The 18813-nt window shown below is 41.2% G+C and overlaps 1 non-coding gene across 1 annotated transcript; it reads right to left on the reverse strand.

Moving 5' to 3' along the window:
- Positions 1 to 409: 409 nt before the first annotated feature.
- trnav-uac lies at positions 410 to 482 on the reverse strand. Its single transcript has one exon. It is a non-coding gene; the product is annotated as a tRNA-Val (tRNA).
- Between the last annotated feature and the right edge of the window lie 18331 nt (positions 483 to 18813).

Below are 18813 nucleotides of genomic sequence, written 5' to 3' on the forward strand. Positions count from 1 at the left end.
AATATGAATAAAATGTTTAGAAGGTATGATTTTGTATTCTAAGAGTACGGCCCATTTTTAGGAGGAAACATAACAAACACAAGAGGGCGCTTTGCAGATGGCTAACACGTACAATTATTTTTTACTTAACTATACTGTTATTCATATTGCCTACCGTATCGTTTAATTAAACAATATGAAATACGAACAGTTTCAATTAAAATACAGCCTAAATAGGACAAGACTAATTACTTTTAAGTTTCTGCTACAGATGTATAAGACTGGCAAATTTTGCTTGTTTCAGTTTTTTTTCCAAGTGTCGTTAGTTTCATTTTCATTAAAGTCCCGATTATGCATTAACGATGATGATGATAATAATACTACAAATATATCTCTATTATATAAACTAGAGAAAAAAATAAAAACTCCGTGGTTCCACTGGGGCTCGAACCCAGGACCTTCTGCGTGTAAAGCAGACGTGATAACCACTACACTATGGAACCAGATATGAGGCCCTCTTGGTAATTTGTTTAAATGAGATCATGCAACAGGTGTGTTTTTAATTTTTATTTTTTATTAAATATTGGAGGTATTTTTATTTGTTTTTTCTTACAATAATATAATACTAGTGCAGACATGACTTTGCAGACCAGTTTTAATTTGAAAAGTGTCGCCTTAACGCGCTAATAGCCATGTCCGATCGGATTCGTTTTCGCGTAGCCGCTTGTGCTTTACAGTCAGGTTTAAAACAAAAGCGTGCCATCACATCCAGTCCCCTTCTAAAAGAAGAATATATTATGGGATGTAGGGTTTGGGTTAAAACAAAATATGTAAACCATGCAAGAATAAAATTGTAAACTTATTTACGTCGAAATTAGTACTGCTCGAACGGCTGAATAGCGCCTCAAATTAATATCAGATAGAAATAATGCACAGGAGATTAACAATAAATTGGTGTAAGAGGGTTCGAATGATGGTGTGCGCTTGATGTGATTTATTAATTGTACAATTACAAACGGATGTGATCTTGCTGTCTAACAGCTGCTGCCGAACCAAAAGATAATTTCCTGTACGAAACAGCTTTGATCGTTCAATGAAGTGCGTTAAATCAACCGTAAACATTTTTCATTCGACATAAAGATATCCTTCACCACACCTCATACCAACCCCCAGAAAACGGGGCCACGTTACTCAATCGCCTTCCTTCCGCGATCGAACAAATACGTGGGTGGGCATGCTCAAGTGCGCTCCGCGAACATGGATCCACAGTTGCACAGATCTTTACAGCACAAAACATTCGTTACGGTCAAGATGATATGAACGTCACTTTATAAGGCAAGTAAATGTGTACGTGCTGTTGTAATAATATATCGATTTGCTCAAGAGGTGAACGGGTTCATCCTTCGAGACGTGTCATTAAATTGCAGTATTTACACAGACCTTCCAATTGATCTTCTAACAATGTATTTATTTATAGAAACAAAACGTTATAACAGAGTATTCACCCCAATCCGGCAAATGTGACGTGTGCCTGGAAAACCAAAAAAAACGCGTTCAACCAACACCGGACATTATCACGTTACTCTAAACGCCAGATATTTAGTAAATCTGGTGTCTGCTGGAAATGTGCATCTCGCCCTTTCGATCTACTTGAACGAATCGGCACAGGGTGACGCGACGTCAGTCACGCTTTACTCTTTCTTTCTTTCTTTCTTTCTTTCTTTCTTTCTTTCTTTCTTTCTTTCTTTCTTCTGCTACAGAGCCATCTGTTGTTTACTTTACTCTTCACCACTACAGCGCTAGTCTCCGATCAATTCGTAAGCAAACCAAACGCTCCTCTCTAATTAAATTCACCGCGTAGTTTTCACAGCAGACCCCAACAGAAAGCGTGAGGTTGTTTAAGAAAAAACGCAAATCCCATCTAAAGCTGATCAAAACGTTGCAGTGCTTCATAACGTTGGGCAATTCTTGATTAAAAGACATGTTTATCTGAAGGGCCCTGTCTTTTCACATTGAACCAACTTCTATCAGTCAACATCCAAGAAATATGGCTTCACCAGGCAGTTAACATTTTGTACTATGTATTCATATGGCCAACAAGATTACATTTTAAGTTTGCAAGTCTGTAATTAGCTGCACTTTGGACTATGAACATTGAGCTTCCAAAGCTACCTTTGCATTACTGCAAGAGCAAGTGCTTCATCTACCATAGAATGAGCTCATCTATCCATTTTCAGAGACATCTAATCCATTACTAGGATTTCAATGTTCCTTTCTTGGATCACTAGGCACGTGCCAACCCTAAGCAGTGTCCCAATCTGTCATTGTACACCCTTATTGTTTCCATCTCAGTGTTAAATATTAATTCAATACTGGTGATTTTGCTGTGGAGAAACAGACTAGGTCAATTTAGAACATGCATATCTTTGGGATACTAGAGGAGAATTCATTAAGATTCAAGGAGAATGTGTAGTCCAACTGGAGCTGGAGAGAAACCACTGCACTACCCTACTGGTTGAGCTACATGCATACAAAATCACCAGTATTAAATTAACTCTTTAAGTATATAATAACTTTAATAAGAATGTATATATGGAGCCAGCATACTGAGACTAACTGAAGTATTGGTACCAGCAGAAGTTGTAAGTTTAAATCACATTCCTGCTCACTGTAAGACTCTGAGCAAGTTGTGCAGCATGTAGTGCTGAAGCTAAATTCATATGAAAAGTGCAGTCACTATGGAGTTTTTAGATCCTGGGGTAGGATGGGGCTCTTTTGGATGCTGTCCACAATCAAGAAAGAAACAGCGAGGTTAAAGGTGAACATAATTGGCCATTATTAACACAAATACTTAAAGGAGGAATACACAAAAGAGAAAATACATGCTCTTCTGGTTACTAACCCTAGAGACACCAGGCCAGAACTGCTAATGGCTTCTGATTTGCCATCACACTGAGCCTGCTGTCACCCTCAGAGGGCCAGGTCTAGTGTAGTCCTAGGAAAGCACGGTGTTTTCTGCCTATTCTACCCAGGCTATTACTCTTTCCCTTTCCATGGCAGACATACCAGGTGTACCACTCGGAGTGACCCCTGCCTTCAAACATCCTACCACTAGTGTGGCTCCTGACAACCTCCAGTGGTGTCTCACCTTGTCTTATGTCATCCTGGTGGTGCTAGTCAAGCATTCTGTCACAAGCGTTTCAGTGGTTTTAGTCAGAGTAATCCTAGACAAAAGGGCTGAACCTCTCAAATCTCATGGTGGCAAAGAACATTTCAGTCAATCTTCACCAGGGGTCATTACATGTGTGCTGCGATGTTTTTGCTCTCACTGAATTTCCTAATTAGAAGCAAAATATCTAATAGAAATGTACATTTTTACCCAATATTATGGCCTTTTATTTTCCAATGATATCATCCAGATCATTTGTGGCCTAAAGAAGATTATTTCTCCTTGGTCATTCACTTTTTTCTATTGTTTCTTTCCAAAGAAATTCTACATATCCAAACAGCTATTTCATGATGAATATAGTCAGGTATAAATGAGACCAAGTTAGGTGATGAACTTCATTTACATGTCATTGTTAATTGACAGCTAGATAAGAACACGAGAAGCAATTAAAACTAGGGACTGTCACTGTTTAACACAAAAAGAAGTTATTAAGGACCGGGAATCTTAACAAGCGAGTTCACTAAAATGAAGCACAGAAATGTTCAACAATAACTGCTTCAGCAGCAATAATTGGCTTCTAATTCAGAACTTGGGCTGGAACAAAAGCCTGCAGCCATTGCAGCCCCAAGGACTGGACTTGAGGACAGTATCGATAGAGTCGCACATAATTCTGAGCCACACATTGTGGATCAAAAATACAATACATAGCATTCTGGTTAGATTAAGGCAGTGCTTTTCACGTTCAGATCCCTATTGATGTGGGCTTTTATTCCAATTCATTTCAAAATCGGTACATCATTCTTACTTTGAACTGATCTCATTGTTTAGCTGTCTGCCCTACACATATTTCCAAGAAATTCATAACATTTGTATTGTTTTCCATAATTTTAAATACTAGAGGACTTTGACCCCTGCAGCGCTACACGTTAGCCATTTTGCGGTTCAGCCATTTGCGTATGGAGATGCGGATGTACAATTTAAACTGATTGTTATTTTCATGGGAATTGTTACAAATGCATAATAGAACTAACTATTTTACATTACACAGAGTAATTAACCATATTAAAAAATAGTAAAACATAATAATTTGAAAGTAAATGATGTTTCATGTTGCATTAGAGTTATTCATTGCATTATACGATTTTGTTCTGTTTGGATTTGAAATTAACACCCAAATACTTTTTAAACTTATACTTTTACTGTAAAACTTCAGTAAAAACAATTTGAGTGAATTTCATTTCTTTCCCTCTAATAAATATTTTTGTTAATTGTCTTTGCAGAAGCAATTCTAACAGGAAACTGTTAACGTTTTAATACAAATGGCATATCAAGATCTCTTTTGCTGTCTAATGTTATCCCCTGAAGATGTACTTCATTACCTTTCTTGGATACATCCTTCTTGCAACAGTAATTTGGGTGGTGGAAGACCGTATAGTGTTAATGGTTGTAGATATTCTTCGGGATATTACAAGTTGATGTTTTCATCTTCCACATGATCACCACCAGCTGTTTCAGCATAGTTTATTGATACACATTTAGCCAATTTGCTGTGTAACTGATCAACAATTTTCGTGTTTAATCGTTTGACTTCATCATTTCTCGGTGCTAGGATTGCCCATGTACTCATTTCTTCTGTTGATAACCCTTTCGGATGAAATTCTTTAATAAGATTTGGACATAATACGTCTTCTTTTATTGGAATGAGAAAAAAGTAAAAATGTATAAGATCTAAGACAGCAGGAAGTGTGTCTGACAAACGCATTGACACGAATGAGAGGTGAAAGGGCTGTGTACGTGGTTGAAGATGGTTGAGAGGAGGGCATGACTTGAAAACGTCTCATGGCTAAAGTCTCATCTCGCGGGACTTGAAATTATCTCTTTCAAAAAGTCTTGGCTCAGGATTTCCATTTATAATAGAGAGACTTGCTTTTTTGGTATGTTCTTTTTAATTTTTGGTAGAGTTTGGTCTCTTAATTGGATCTAAATCCTAATGATTAGCAGTGAGCAGTGCAGACAAGAGCATAAACATTAGTGAATACAAAAGGGGAGCAATATTTTAAGTGCCATTTTCACTTTTCTGCTCATTTGAGGCTGTGTCACAGAAGATGATTTTTCCAGCAATTTTCAGTAGTAAACTTAATCTTAGCTCCCCGTGAAGGCAGGTCATCTAGTCTGACAACTAGTCAGCGACTCGCCCAGACAAATTTGATTTTGTCTTTAGTCATAGTGGTGGATTTCTGTATGTGGGAGAGCTGACAACCAATAAATGCTAATCTATAAGTACAGTGCCTATAACGAAGTGACAAGGAAAACAGAACATGCATGCTTTAGATCTCACAAACAGAAGACAAGCTTGCCTGTCTGATGTTTCGTGTTCAACATACCACGAAAGAATGTAAATAAGCCAAAACTTTGTACAGTACTGGCTTCATCAGGCCGCACACTATTGAATGTCAGATAAAGGTGTGAGCACGGCTGTGCTGGAAGGTCAACACAGTGTCACTAAATTTGATATGCTCAGCAATTTTCAGTCGTGTATTGTATTGACATGGTCCGGTGACAAGAGCAACAAAGCAGTTGACAAGTCTGACGTACCCTATGAACAGAAGTCTCATAATTTGATATTGGCTATTAGCACCATGTCACATTGTGCAACTTTCCTAGTGAAGTTTCAATCAAAGTTGGAGGTAGTCAGTGGCATTTTTTCTTGAAGGCTGGTCCTTTAGTGTGACATACCTAGTAACTCACTCAAACTAGTCCACAACTTACAGGTTAAACAGGTTTGATTTTGTCTTTAACCATGGGATTGACCTTTGTGTGCATAAGAGCTGACCACTATTGAATGCTCATCCAGACATGCAATGTATATAATGTAGCAACGGGGAATAAGGAACTCAGGGATTTGGACCTCACAAATAGGACAGAAGCTTATCTATCTGTTTTATGATAGATAGACAGAATGGGAAAAAAGAAAAAAAGGGCTGAGATTGTGGATGAACTCACCATAGCTGTTAGCCCTTCACACAGCTCCAACTTCATTAGGCAGCATGTTATTGGGTGTCAGCAAACGTAGTGAGCAAAACTGTGCTGAAAAGTCATCACGCAGTCACTAAAGTTGACATGACCAGTGATTTTCAGACATGGTCCAACAACAAGATTATCAACCGCAGTTGGCAAATCTGACATATCCTCCAACTAGAAGTCACAATGTGTGGCATCGGCTTAGGAAATGTTCTTACAAATGAGCAGACACCTTTAGCATTCCATATTTTCAGAATTCAGGCACAATTAAGGGCATAAACTCTACAGAAAAAGAAAATGACAAAAGTACTGTAAGCATACGGCAATGTGGCAAGAATAAACATTTTAGAATTTTTTAGAATAAGGTAATGAAAAAAGACCAGTTTCACATCAGTGAGATCAACTGAAAGTAAAAATAACGTGAAATTGGTTGGAATAAAAACCTGCAGCCATGGGGATCTCCCAGGACGGAATTTATATTGCTCACAAATTAAGGGAAGACATAACCATCACAGTCATAACACCAAGTCAGTTAAGCTTCAGGGATATCAATCTGTTCAGTTAGGAAGCATAAGCAGTTGTGAATCAACTTTATCTGGTTTGGTACAAATGAAGGTGACAACAGGCGCAATGGAGGGACAACAGTAAGACAACCCAAAAAGGAATAGTTTTGCAGGTGGTGGTCACAGGCAATTGCTCTTTCTTTATCCTTCCTGATCGATTCTAGTTTTGCATTTTGCTAGTGTCCTTGTCACAACTGGTAGCTTGAGGCAGTAGCTGCAGCTGATTCATGTTGCACAGGTAGTCTAACTCCTCCAGGATGGCACATCCATACATGCCATCTGTAAGAAGGTTTGCTGTGTCTCCCACCACAGTCTGAAGAGCGTGGAGGAGATACCAGGAGATGGGCCTTTACACAAGAACAGATGGACAGGGCAGTAGAAGGGAATCAGCCCAACAGCAGGACTGGTATCTGTGCAAGGAGAAACAGGAGGAGTAATGCCAGAGCCTTACAAAATGACCTCCAGCTGACTACTGATATGCATGTTTTCAGAGACAGACTCCATGAGGGTGCCATGATGGCCTGAAATTCTCCAGCCAGACGGACCTGTGCTCACAGCCCATCACCATTCAGCTCGATTGGAATTCGCCAAAGAATACCAGAATTGGCAGCTCTGCCATTAGCATGTTCTCTTCACAGATGACAGCAGATTCATACTGAGCACATGTGACAGATGTGAAAGAGTCAGCAGACATCCTGTTAAACAATATGCAGCCTGCAACATCATCCTGCATGACTGGTTTGGTGGTGGGTCAGTGATGGTCTGAGGAGGCATACCATGGAGGGTTGCAAAGACATCCACGTGTTACTGTACCCTGACTGCTGTTAGTTGCTGGGATGAAATCCTCAGAGTCATTGTCAGATCTTACCCTAGTACAGTGGGATTTGGGTTTTTACTGGTGCAGGGCAATTCAATGTGTCATGTTGCCAGAGTATGTAGGCAGTTCCTGGATGGTAAAGGCATTGTTGCCATTGACTTGCCCTCACATTCCCCAGACCTGAATCCAATTGAGAACCTCTAGGATGTTATTTATCTGTATATCGGATGACCCCAAGTAGTGACACAGACTCACCAAGAGCTCAGTGATGCCCTGATCCAGGTCTGGGAGGAGATCCAACAGGACACCATCCGCAGTCTCATCAGGAGCATACCCAGACGTTGTTGGAAGTGCATACATGTACATCGGTGCCATACACACTGCTGAGTCACGTTATGCATTGACATGATGAAATTCACGCAAGTTGGATCCGCCTATGATTTCAGTATTTGACATTGATTTAAATTTTCGGTGTTATGTTGAATCCAATGGGCTGGTGACTTTGGTTTCCACTGATTGTTGCTACATCACTTTGTTCTCAAAGAATGAACACAATATTACTCATTAAAGATTTTCCACTTCAATATTTTGTTTATTGAAATCAGATATGTGATTTAAGTGTTCCCTTCCTTTTTTTGAACAGTGTAGTATACAGTGAGTTATTCTTTCCTTGATCACATCTCTGGTAAATGAAATTACTGCTACCAGAGTTCTGGCAAATACCAAACAGTATGTATTACCTGATAAAAACTTTTCAGAAGTTCAGAATCATCTTCCAGTCTCTACAAATTCCAGGTAAGCAGTGGCATGTTTGTATCATGGGCGGTTGGGGCACTGCCATCTGACTGCACTATTGTGCAAAAATTAAACAATTGATAAACTGACATCAGTAACGTTGGTCAAAAACAATTTTGACCCAATGTTTGTAATTGGTGTTCTAATCATGGTTTACAACACTGAATCCAAATATGAAGTCAGAATTTTCTGTTAAGCTTAGTTCTCTTGTGACAAAACCTTCATATTTTTATCATTTAGTATCATTGTATGTTAAAAATATTAATGATTACAAATACACTTTTCAAGTATTAATCAGCCTTACTTCTTCTTCTTCTTCTTTTGGCTGCTCCCGTTAGGGGTTACCACAGCGGATCATCTTCTTTCATATCTTCCTGTCTTCTGCATCTTGTTCTGTTACTCCATCACCTGCATGTCCTCTCTCACCACATTCATAAACCTTCTTTTAGGCCTTCCTCTTTTTCTCTTCCCTGGCAGCTCTATCCTTAACATCCTTCTCCCATTATACTCAACATCTCTCATCTGCACATGTCCAAACCAGCGCAATCTCACCTCTCTGACTTTGTCTCCTAACCTTCCAGCCTGAGCTGACCCTCTGATGTACTCATTTCTAATCATCCTCATCACACCTAATGCAAATTTTAACATCTTTAACTCTGCTACCTCCAGCTCTGTCTCCTGCTTACTGGTCAGTGCCACCGTCTCCAACCCATATAACATAGCTGGTCTCACTACTGTCCTGTAGACCTTCCCTTTCACTCTTGCTGATGCCCACAATTTTAAAAAATCAGTTATGAAGACTTTCAGCAAAAAATACAATGTGAATGAGTGGTGCTCAATGTTAACTTGAAAACTGTCCTTCTGTAAAATGGAAATCATTTCTCTTCTATACCTTTATCACCTGCTACTATCATGAAAGAGTCATATCAGAACATGAAGTTACTTTTAGAAAACATTCAGTATCAGAAATATAAGCGGAATATCTAGGGGGAGATGTAAAGGTGATTGCACATTTGCTTCGCTTACAGCTTGGTTACACCAAATACTGTTGTTTTTTTTTTTTTTTTTGCATGAGTTGGACAGTAATGGAAAACAGAGCCACTACATTTCACTGGTTCCAGGAAAAAAAATGTAATAATCAGTCCACTTGATTACCCTGAGTAAGTTTACCTTCTTCCTCTGAATTTCAAACCTGAAAACGTTAAAGCAATGGATACTAATGCAAACAGGCTTCATGTACTTGAGAACCTGTATCAATGATGCCAAGATTAAAGAAGGCATTTTTGTTTGTGCTCAGATCAGAAAAGTGTTAAATCATGAGGGATCTGAAGAGTAGTTGAATGAAGCTGAGAAAGCTGCTTGGCAGAGCTTCAAAAGTGTCTTCACAAACATTTTGGGAAATTGTAAGGCTGAAGCCTATCCTGAAATAGCAAGTGACCTTCTCAAGTCCCAACAATGATGGGGAGCAATATGTCATTCAGAATTCATTTTTTGGACTCTCAGTTGGACTTTTTCCCTGAAAGCCTTGGTGCAGTCGGTGATGAACATGGCAAACAATGGAAAAGAGTTAACAAGGCAAATGCAGACCCTGTATTCTCGCTAGCCTCTTAAGAGACAGATTCTTGTGGTGAAGTACAGCAGAAAATCAAAAACAACAAAGTTTTAGATAATACTTTTACCATTTTATTAAGCAAGTAAATATATAACATTTTCAAATTTAAGTTGCACATCACTTAAAAACCTTACCTGAGAAATTCTAAAAGCATATTTGGATTCCACACACAATATGCTGTAAGATTCAGGTACTTTCACCCTTGCAACATTTTTTGACAAGTGTAATTTAATTTATTGTTATAATATTTATAGCAAACCCATCCAAATCATCATATTTAACATTTTCCAATGTCCTGTGGCATGTTCAATGCAATTTCCTATCAAGAAAAATATTTGTATCTGGAGTTCCAGCACCAGTTTAGTGGCAGGCATAGGCAGGAAAGATCTAGATGGACTAAACCCTGGCAGTTGAGATTTTGGAACTTGGAACATTACCTCTCTGATGGAGAAGGAGCTTCAGCTGATGCAGGAGGTGGAAAAGTACCAGATAGATAAGGCTGGTATCTCCTCCACACATAACATGGGTTCTATAACCAAACATCTTCTTCTTCTTTCGGCTGCTCTCGTTAGGGGTTGCCACAGTGGATCATCTTCTTCCATATCTCCCTGTCCTCTGCATCTTGTTCTGTTACACCCATCACCTGCATGTCCTCTCTCACCACATCCATAAACTTTTGCTTAGGCCTTCCTCTTTTCCTCTTCTCTGGCAGCTCTATCCTTAGCATCCTTCTCCCAACGCAATCATGCCTCTCTGACTTTGTCTCCCAACCATCCAACTTGAGATGACCCCCTAAAGTACTCATTTCTAATCCTATCCATCCTCGTCACACCCAGTGCAAATCTTAGCATCTTTAACTCTGCCACCTCCGGCTCTGTCTCCTGCTTTCTGGTCAGTGCCACCGTCTCCAACCCACCAACCCATATAACATAGCTGGTCTCACTACATTCCTGTAGACCTTCCCTTTCACACTTTCTAATACCTGTTGGTCACAAATCACTCCTGATACTCTTCTCCACCCTGCCTGCACTCCCCATTACTCTGTACTGTTGATCCCAATTATTTAAACTCATCCACCTTCGCCAACTCTACCCCCTGCATCTTCACCGTTCCACTGACCTCCCTCTCATTTACACACATGTATTCTGTCTTGTTCCTACTGACCTTCATTCCTCTCCTCTCTAGAGCATATCTCCACCTCTCCAGGGTCTCTTAAACCTGCAGTCTTACACATCCTCCTTATTCTTAAATATCGGCACCAGTACACTTCTTCTCCACTCCAGACATCCTCTCACTTTCTAAGATTCCATTAAACAATCTGTTTAAAAACTTCACTGCCATCTCTCCTAAACACTTCCATGCTTCCATAGGTATGTCATCTGGACCAACAGTCTTACTATTTTTCATCTTCTTCAAAACTGTCCTAACTTCCTCCTTGTTAATCTGTTGCACTTCCTGATTCACTGTCTCCACATCATCCAACCTCTTTTCTCTCTTGTTCTCTTCATTCATAAGCCTCTCAAAGTACTCTTTCCATCTGCTCAAGACACTCTCCTCGCTTGTGAGTACATTTCCATCTTTATCCTTTATCACCCTAACCTGCTGCACATCTTTCCTAGCTCAGTCCCTCTGTCTAGCCAATTGGTACAGGTCCTTTTCTCCCTCCTTAGTGTCCAACCTCTCATACAACTCATCATACTCCTTCTCTTTAGCCTTCGCTACCTCTCTCTTCACTTTGCGCCTTATCTTCTTGTAATCTCGTCAACTTTCTGCATCTGACTATCCCACTTCGGTTTTGCCATCCTTTTCCTCTGTATACTCTCCTGTATTTCCTCATTCTACCACCAGGTTTCCTTTTCCTCCTTCCTCTTTCCAGATGTCACGCCAAGCACCATTCTTGCTGTCACCCTTACTACATCTGCTGTAGTTTCCCAGCTGTCTGGTAACTCTTCACTGCCACTCAGTGCCTGTCTCACCTCCTTCCTAAACTCAACCTTGCATTCTTCCTTTTTCAGCTTCCACCATTTCATCCTTGTCTCTGCCCTCACTCTCCCCCTCTTCTTGATCTCCCATGTCATCCTACAGAGCACCATCCTATGCTGCTTTCCCCTGCCACCACTTTGCAGTCTTCAATCTCCTTCAGATCAATTTTTCTGCATAGGATGTAATCCACCTGAGTGCATCTTCCTCCACTCCTGTACGTAACCCTATGTTCCTCCCTCTTCTTAAAATACGTATTCACCACAGCCATGTCCATGCTTTTGGCAAAACCCACTATCCTCTAACCTTCTTCATTCCTCTCCTTGACAGCATACCTACCCATCACCTCCTCGTCTCCACTGTTCCCTTCACCAACATGCCCATTGAAATCTGCTCCAATCACCACTTTCTGTCCCTTGGGTACACTGTTCATCACTTCATCGGACTCATTACAAAAATTTTCTTTCTCACCCATTGCACACCCAACTTGCGGTGCATATGCACTAACAACATTCATCATCACACCTCCAATTTCCAGCTTTATAATCATTACTCTGTCTGACACTCTTTTCACCTCCAAAACACTCTTGACATACTGTTCCTTCAGAATAACTCCTACCCCATTTCTTCTCCCATCCACACCATGATAGAACAATTTGAATCCACCTGGCCTTACTCCCCTTCCATTTAGTCTCTTGAATGCACATTATATCAACCTTCCTTCTCTCCATCATATCTGCTAACTCTCTCCCCTTACCAGTCATACTGGCAACATTCAAAGTTCCTACCCTCAGTTCCACTGTCTTTACTTTCCTCCTCTCCTCCTGCCTCCGGACACGTCTCCCCCTTCTTCTCCTTCTTTGGCCAACAGTAGCCCAATTTCTGCCAGCACCCTGTTGGCTAACAGTACTGGTAGCGGTCGTTGTTAACCCGGGGCTCGACCAATCCGGTATTGAAATTTGTATTGTTCTCCACATATTGATTTGGCAAAATTTTACACCGGATGCCCTTCCTGACATAACCCTCCCCATTTATCCGGGCTTGGGTCCGGCACGAAGAAACACACTGGTTTGTGCATCCCCTGTGGCTGGGTTGGTTCTATAACCAAACATCTAAGTGTCTCTATTACTTACTCTGGAGTTCCGATGTGTAAAAGGCATCTGGCAGGTGTGGGGATACTCACAAGCTCTTGGCCAATGGCTCTGCAAATAGAGTTTTCCCTGATGGATGAGAAGGCTCCTGCAATGTGGCTATGAATCACACTGGAAAACTGACTTATTTGTTTATATGCATCAAATAGCTGTTTGGAGTATTCAGCCTTCTTAGAGAAAGGTGGATAATGTGTTTACAAGGTTGCCATTCACTGACTTTGAAGTCTTGCTGGGTGACTTCAATACTTGTGTCAAGAATGATGGAGATACTGTACATGGAAGGGCATGATTGGGAGGAATGACCTTCTAAATCTGAGCCAGAATGGTTACTTGTTATTGGATTCCTGTGCTAGTCATGGATTGTCCATAACAAATACCATGTTTGAACATAAGGAGACTCGTACGCATACCTAGTGCCAGAGCACCTTGGGCGAATGATAGACTTTGTTAGCTGTGTTGTCTGACATGAGGCCATATGTTTTGGGCACTTAGGCAAAGGGAGGGGAAGAGCTGTCAAATGATCATCATCAGCATAAGCCAAGCAGACCAGGAAAAGCCTAGTTGAGAAATTAAGGGTGTCCTGGGAATATCTGGCTGAGGCTTCCATTCATGATAAGTTGAACTTCTACCTCCAAGAAAACTTCCTCACATGTGCAGAATGAGATCAAAGATATGGAGTATGAACTGACCTTGATCAAGACCTTAATTGTGGAAGTGACTGCTAAAAGTTGTGATCTTAAGGCAGTTGATACTTCTCATGGTGGCAATCCTAAGATCCAGTGGCTGACACCAGAGATGAGAAAAGCTGTTTGTCTGAAGAAGGTGGCCTTTAGGAAAATACTTTGTTTGGTATCTCCTGACTTAGTTGAGGGCAAGAGGACACCTGCAAAAGTGGTTCTGGAAGCAAAAACTGAAGCATAGGAGGAATTTGAAAAGGCCATAGAGAAAGGCTATTGGATGGCCTTGATGCTGTTTGGGAAGACTGTTTAAAACCTCAAACCTTGCCTAAACTGTGTTAGGCAAGAATGGAAAGCTGCTGACCTCTGCTGGGGAAATTGTCAAGCAGTGAAAGGAACGTTTTGAGGAACTCCTCAGGCTAGTGGCCATACACTCCTGCCTGGATGCAGCGCTAGACATGTCCAGTGTGTGTGTCGGTGGTGGTGCCTTCACTGCAGCTTAATTCAGTATGGTGGTCCAAGGACCTCATAGTGGTAAGGCTGCTAGGTTGAATGAGATCCAAACGGAGATGCTGGAACCACTCAAGATTGTTGGCGTAATGTGGTTAATGCGTCTATTGAATACTGCATGGATGACAGGTAAAGCACCCATGAACTGTCAGACTGGATGCAGGGATCCCCATATTTAAGAAAGGGACCAGAGAGTGTCTTTAAACTTAATATGCTCACACTCCTCAGCTCCTAGGTAAGGCCTATGCCTATGCCAGGGTGCTGGAGGGGAGACTCTGTCCAAGAGTTCAGCCAAAGGAATGGGAGGAAAAATGTGGCTTCTGTCCTGTTTGTGGAACAGTAAACCAATTCTTTTCCCTGGTGCAATTATTTGAGGTTGCGTAGGAATGTGATAACTCAGACTATATGTGTTTTGTAGATTTTGAAAAATCATGTGACTCATGGCATGGTTTTTGGGAGGTGCTGCAGAAATAAGGCGTAACAAGGTCACTCTTTTATTCATTCCCTATATGGACACAGTGAGAGCTGTTTCGAATTAACTTGCCGTTAAGTTGAATTTGTTAACAGTGGGTGTAGGACCCTGTCAAGGTTGTGTCTTGTCACCAGTCCTGTTTGTGGTTTTTATGGACAGGATATCAACGTGGAGCTGAGGATTTAAGAATGTCCAGTTGGGGAGGCAATAGCTCCCTGCAGGTGAGGGGGGTGGGGGGTGAACTGCTCATAGTGGAGGACATTGAGTATGTTAGGATCTTGTTCACAAGTGATAGAAGAAGGGAACATGAGATTGATAAATGGTTGGAGTGGGAGAAAGCTGTTCTGCTGGTGCTGTGCTGGTGTGAACAGTGTTTGAAGTTGACATGGGAGCTGAGTCCATAGACAAAACTGTCTGTTTACTGGTCAATCTACATCCTTGTTCTCACCTATGGTCATCAGCTGTGGTTAATGACTGAAAGAATGAGATCATGACTACAAGTAGCAGAAACGAGGATTCTTCATAGGGTTGCTGTGCTGACACTCTGTGATAGGGAGACAATCTCAGCAGTTTGTGGGAACCTCAGGTTTCTCCCCGGAATTGAGAGGGGCCAAATGAGGTGGTTTGAACATGTCGTAAGGATATACCTTCAGCCTGTCCCCCTGGAGTTCCTCCGGACACGTCCAACTGGGTTGAGAGAGACCTAGAACATGATGAAGGGATTACATTACTCAGCTGGCTTGCGAACACCCGAGAATTCCCCAGGAAGAGCTGGAATCTGTAGCTGGGGACAGGGAAGTCAGGACTGACATGTTTGGCCTGCTGCTCCACACCAAGAAAAGCAGTTTCAAATGATGACACGAGAATTTAGAGGGTGTGTGAACTTGTACATCTCATTTTTTTGGAGTAGTTGTCATCATTATCATGAATCACATTGATTACTTATGTACAATACAATATAATAGCATTTTGCCCTTTGAACAAAAATATGAAATTTATAAATATTAAGTTTAAGGTTTTGGTTTTGTGCATTTGATACTGATAATCACGTAGCCTTTAATAGTGTCCTTTGGTGTTTGTACTGTATGACAACATGCTGATAGATCTTCATTTTGTGTAATTTTTTTTGGCTTTACTTTGTTGACTATTTATCATCACCGGTGCTGGTAGCCTAATATACTATGACACACAATATCTCAATCTCTTGCTGCCTTATACAATGTCTCCCTACCAGCTGGCTACTTCCTTGGCCACCCTCTAAAAGCACTACTGATACTCCAATGTTCCATAGCTCACTATATACAGCTCCAATGACCTTTTTTCTGCCGGGACCCTTGCCTGCACATCATGTCACCAGCTCTGCCGTACACCACTCTCTTAAAGTCAGAGTCAACACTATCTGTACTCACTTTACCCAACTTTGTCAGCTGATCAAAATCAGTGCCCTTTCTGAGATTGGCAGCAGCCCTGTTTTTAGGACAAGGAATTCAAACAGTTCTCCTCTGTAAGTGCCTGATCATCTCACACACTCAGTCACACTCACAACCTGTCCCGAGGTCTGTGTGAACCTACCAGGATGTCTATGCCAAAAACACCACTGCAGGTAAGCTGCTTGGTGTGTTCTATTAAATATAATGGAATTATCTATTTTAATACATAATTGTGATATGTTGCATCTTGGTCAGGCGTGCAACTAAGAACTTTACTGTACTCTGTACAAATGATACTGCTGTACTATTACTACTACATATTCAGAAAATAAAACATTTATTGCATTGGTTATTCCACATAAACCCATAGTGGCTTTCTTTGTATTTGGTATCCTTACAGCATGGCTTTTTGCAAATACTCCATCTGCAGAGGAGCTACTACCTCTCAAACAACAGCATAATACCAGCCCACCATGCAGCTTCAAAGCCCACACTTCAAAAACAGTCAAAAAGCCCACCTTTTACACATGGTGTTATATTTTTCTTTTCTGCTTGTACCTGAATTTCATTTGTATTTGTGTATTCTCCTCCTTCGTCCCAGGTATGCGCAGGATATGTCTCTGGCAACTCAAAAATGGTTTAGCATGAATGAGAGTGTGCATGTAGCAGCAGTAGTAATCATACTGTCATGTGTACAGTGCAGTGAAATTCTTACTTGCCTTTTCAATCAAATTTCAACATAGTACCATGGTTCGGGGTCACAACAGACAGCAATGTATTAAAATACATAGAACACACAAATTGGTTTACGTGATGTACTCCTTATTCCTGTTTTAATGCTCCCCTGACCTGAAACCTTGTGGAAAAAAGTACTGTTTACACCAGGTGATATACATACTGTACATGATCTTGATAAGAACAAAAAAAGAAGCTGATTACATTTGCAGAGAACATCAAAGTAAGCAAAATGACAGATGTCAACTGTGTGTCCTCTCAGTCTTCATGCTCCAAAAAAGGTTCAGTAAATGTGGGTTCAGAAACTCTCCTGACATTGATTCAGATAATGTTTAATTGACCAGGTTGCAGTGGGGAGCTACACTGGCAACACTTGGCACTAGGCAGGAACCAACACTAACAAGGGTGACAATTCATTGTAGGATGAAGGCATACACAGACACCAAGCCATTTTAGAGTGCCCATATAACCAAACACAAGTCTTTGAGAAGAACTTATCCAAACATAATGAAAATGTGCAGACTTCCCCAGAATTTGAGTCTCGCACTCTAAAGCTAACCATTTCACTACCGTATACTATCCCAGACCTACGTTGTTTTTACTGATTTGCACTTTACTCTTGACCTCCGAGAGGTTTTCTTTGAATACATATTAACAGAATCCTTTAATCAAGGGGGCCCTCGAATCCCCAAACCTAGTGCAGCTCTATCTAGACCATTTGTACAATTTCAAGACATTGTGGAGCCAATGCAATGGAAGACAAACCTTGAGACAGGGCTGCGCACTTTTCTTGCTTCGCTTTTATTTAGAAAGGTTGATTACAGTTCGGTCACCGGGTTATATCATTAATTTGGACTTTTTGCTTCGAGCACCCCGGATATATGCCTTTAATTATGTAAAAGCCCAGTGTCTGCACGATGTCTTCTTCGCGGTAGGCATGAAGGTATCCAACCGGCAGTGCGGTCGAGGACGCCGATTGTGAGGCCGTCAGATGCGAAGCGCCGCCGCCGAGGTGTCACTTGCTCGTTTTGTCGGCGGAGAGATCGCGTACACTACAAAGTGAGTAATGGGTTCCCCTTTTCTCCTCTATGTCCTACACTCCATAATCACAATTTCCCGAGGCAAAAGAAGAAGCAGTTCAGCTTTATGAAAAATACAGACGAGGCACCGCGAATCACGAAAGCGCGACGCACGGATATTTTTTTTTCTTTTTTAATTACGTATTATATAATCTCTTACAGCTTCGGCCCCCCGCGAAACTGAACTGGATTGGCGGCTCGATGTATCTATCCATTCATTATCGAACCTGAACTGTTCATTTCAGGAACGTGGAATTATGAGCCTCTCCCGGTAGCACCGAATTTAAGGCAGGAACCAAGCATAGACGCGGTGTATACAAATCTTATTTTTACTGTATTGGATTACCTTAACGTACCGATGTGGTGTCTCATAATATATACATCTCCGTACGCACACGATATGTGCACCCGTCTCTCTATAGATATAATAACTGCACGACTGAAAGTATAATCAGATTACTTTGATTTACCGTAAACATCAAAGGCAAGCACAAGTTCCGGGCCGATTTCATAAAAAGTCGAATGTAATTGTGCACCGGGTGTGCCGGACTTCCCTATTGTGACATTGGAAGGTAAGACAAAACACTACCGAGTCCAGCGTACTAAACTTGAACGCCGTGCTCACTCCGATCGGGTAGAAGTGAACTCTGCCTGTTCTGTTTGTCGGCTATCCAGTACAAGAGAGCGGCGATCCTTATTGTGTCTGGCTAGGCGTTTCCGAAACCGCCAAGTGGCGTCGTTTTCTCCGCGTCCTTGAAGGAAGATTGCAATTCCCATCGGCCTGTCTCTTCCACCAGCCCGGCTCCGACCCTCGTCACACCCC

This window comes from Polypterus senegalus, chromosome 10 (assembly GCF_016835505.1).
Source record: "Polypterus senegalus isolate Bchr_013 chromosome 10, ASM1683550v1, whole genome shotgun sequence".
Taxonomy (NCBI): domain Eukaryota; kingdom Metazoa; phylum Chordata; class Cladistia; order Polypteriformes; family Polypteridae; genus Polypterus; species Polypterus senegalus.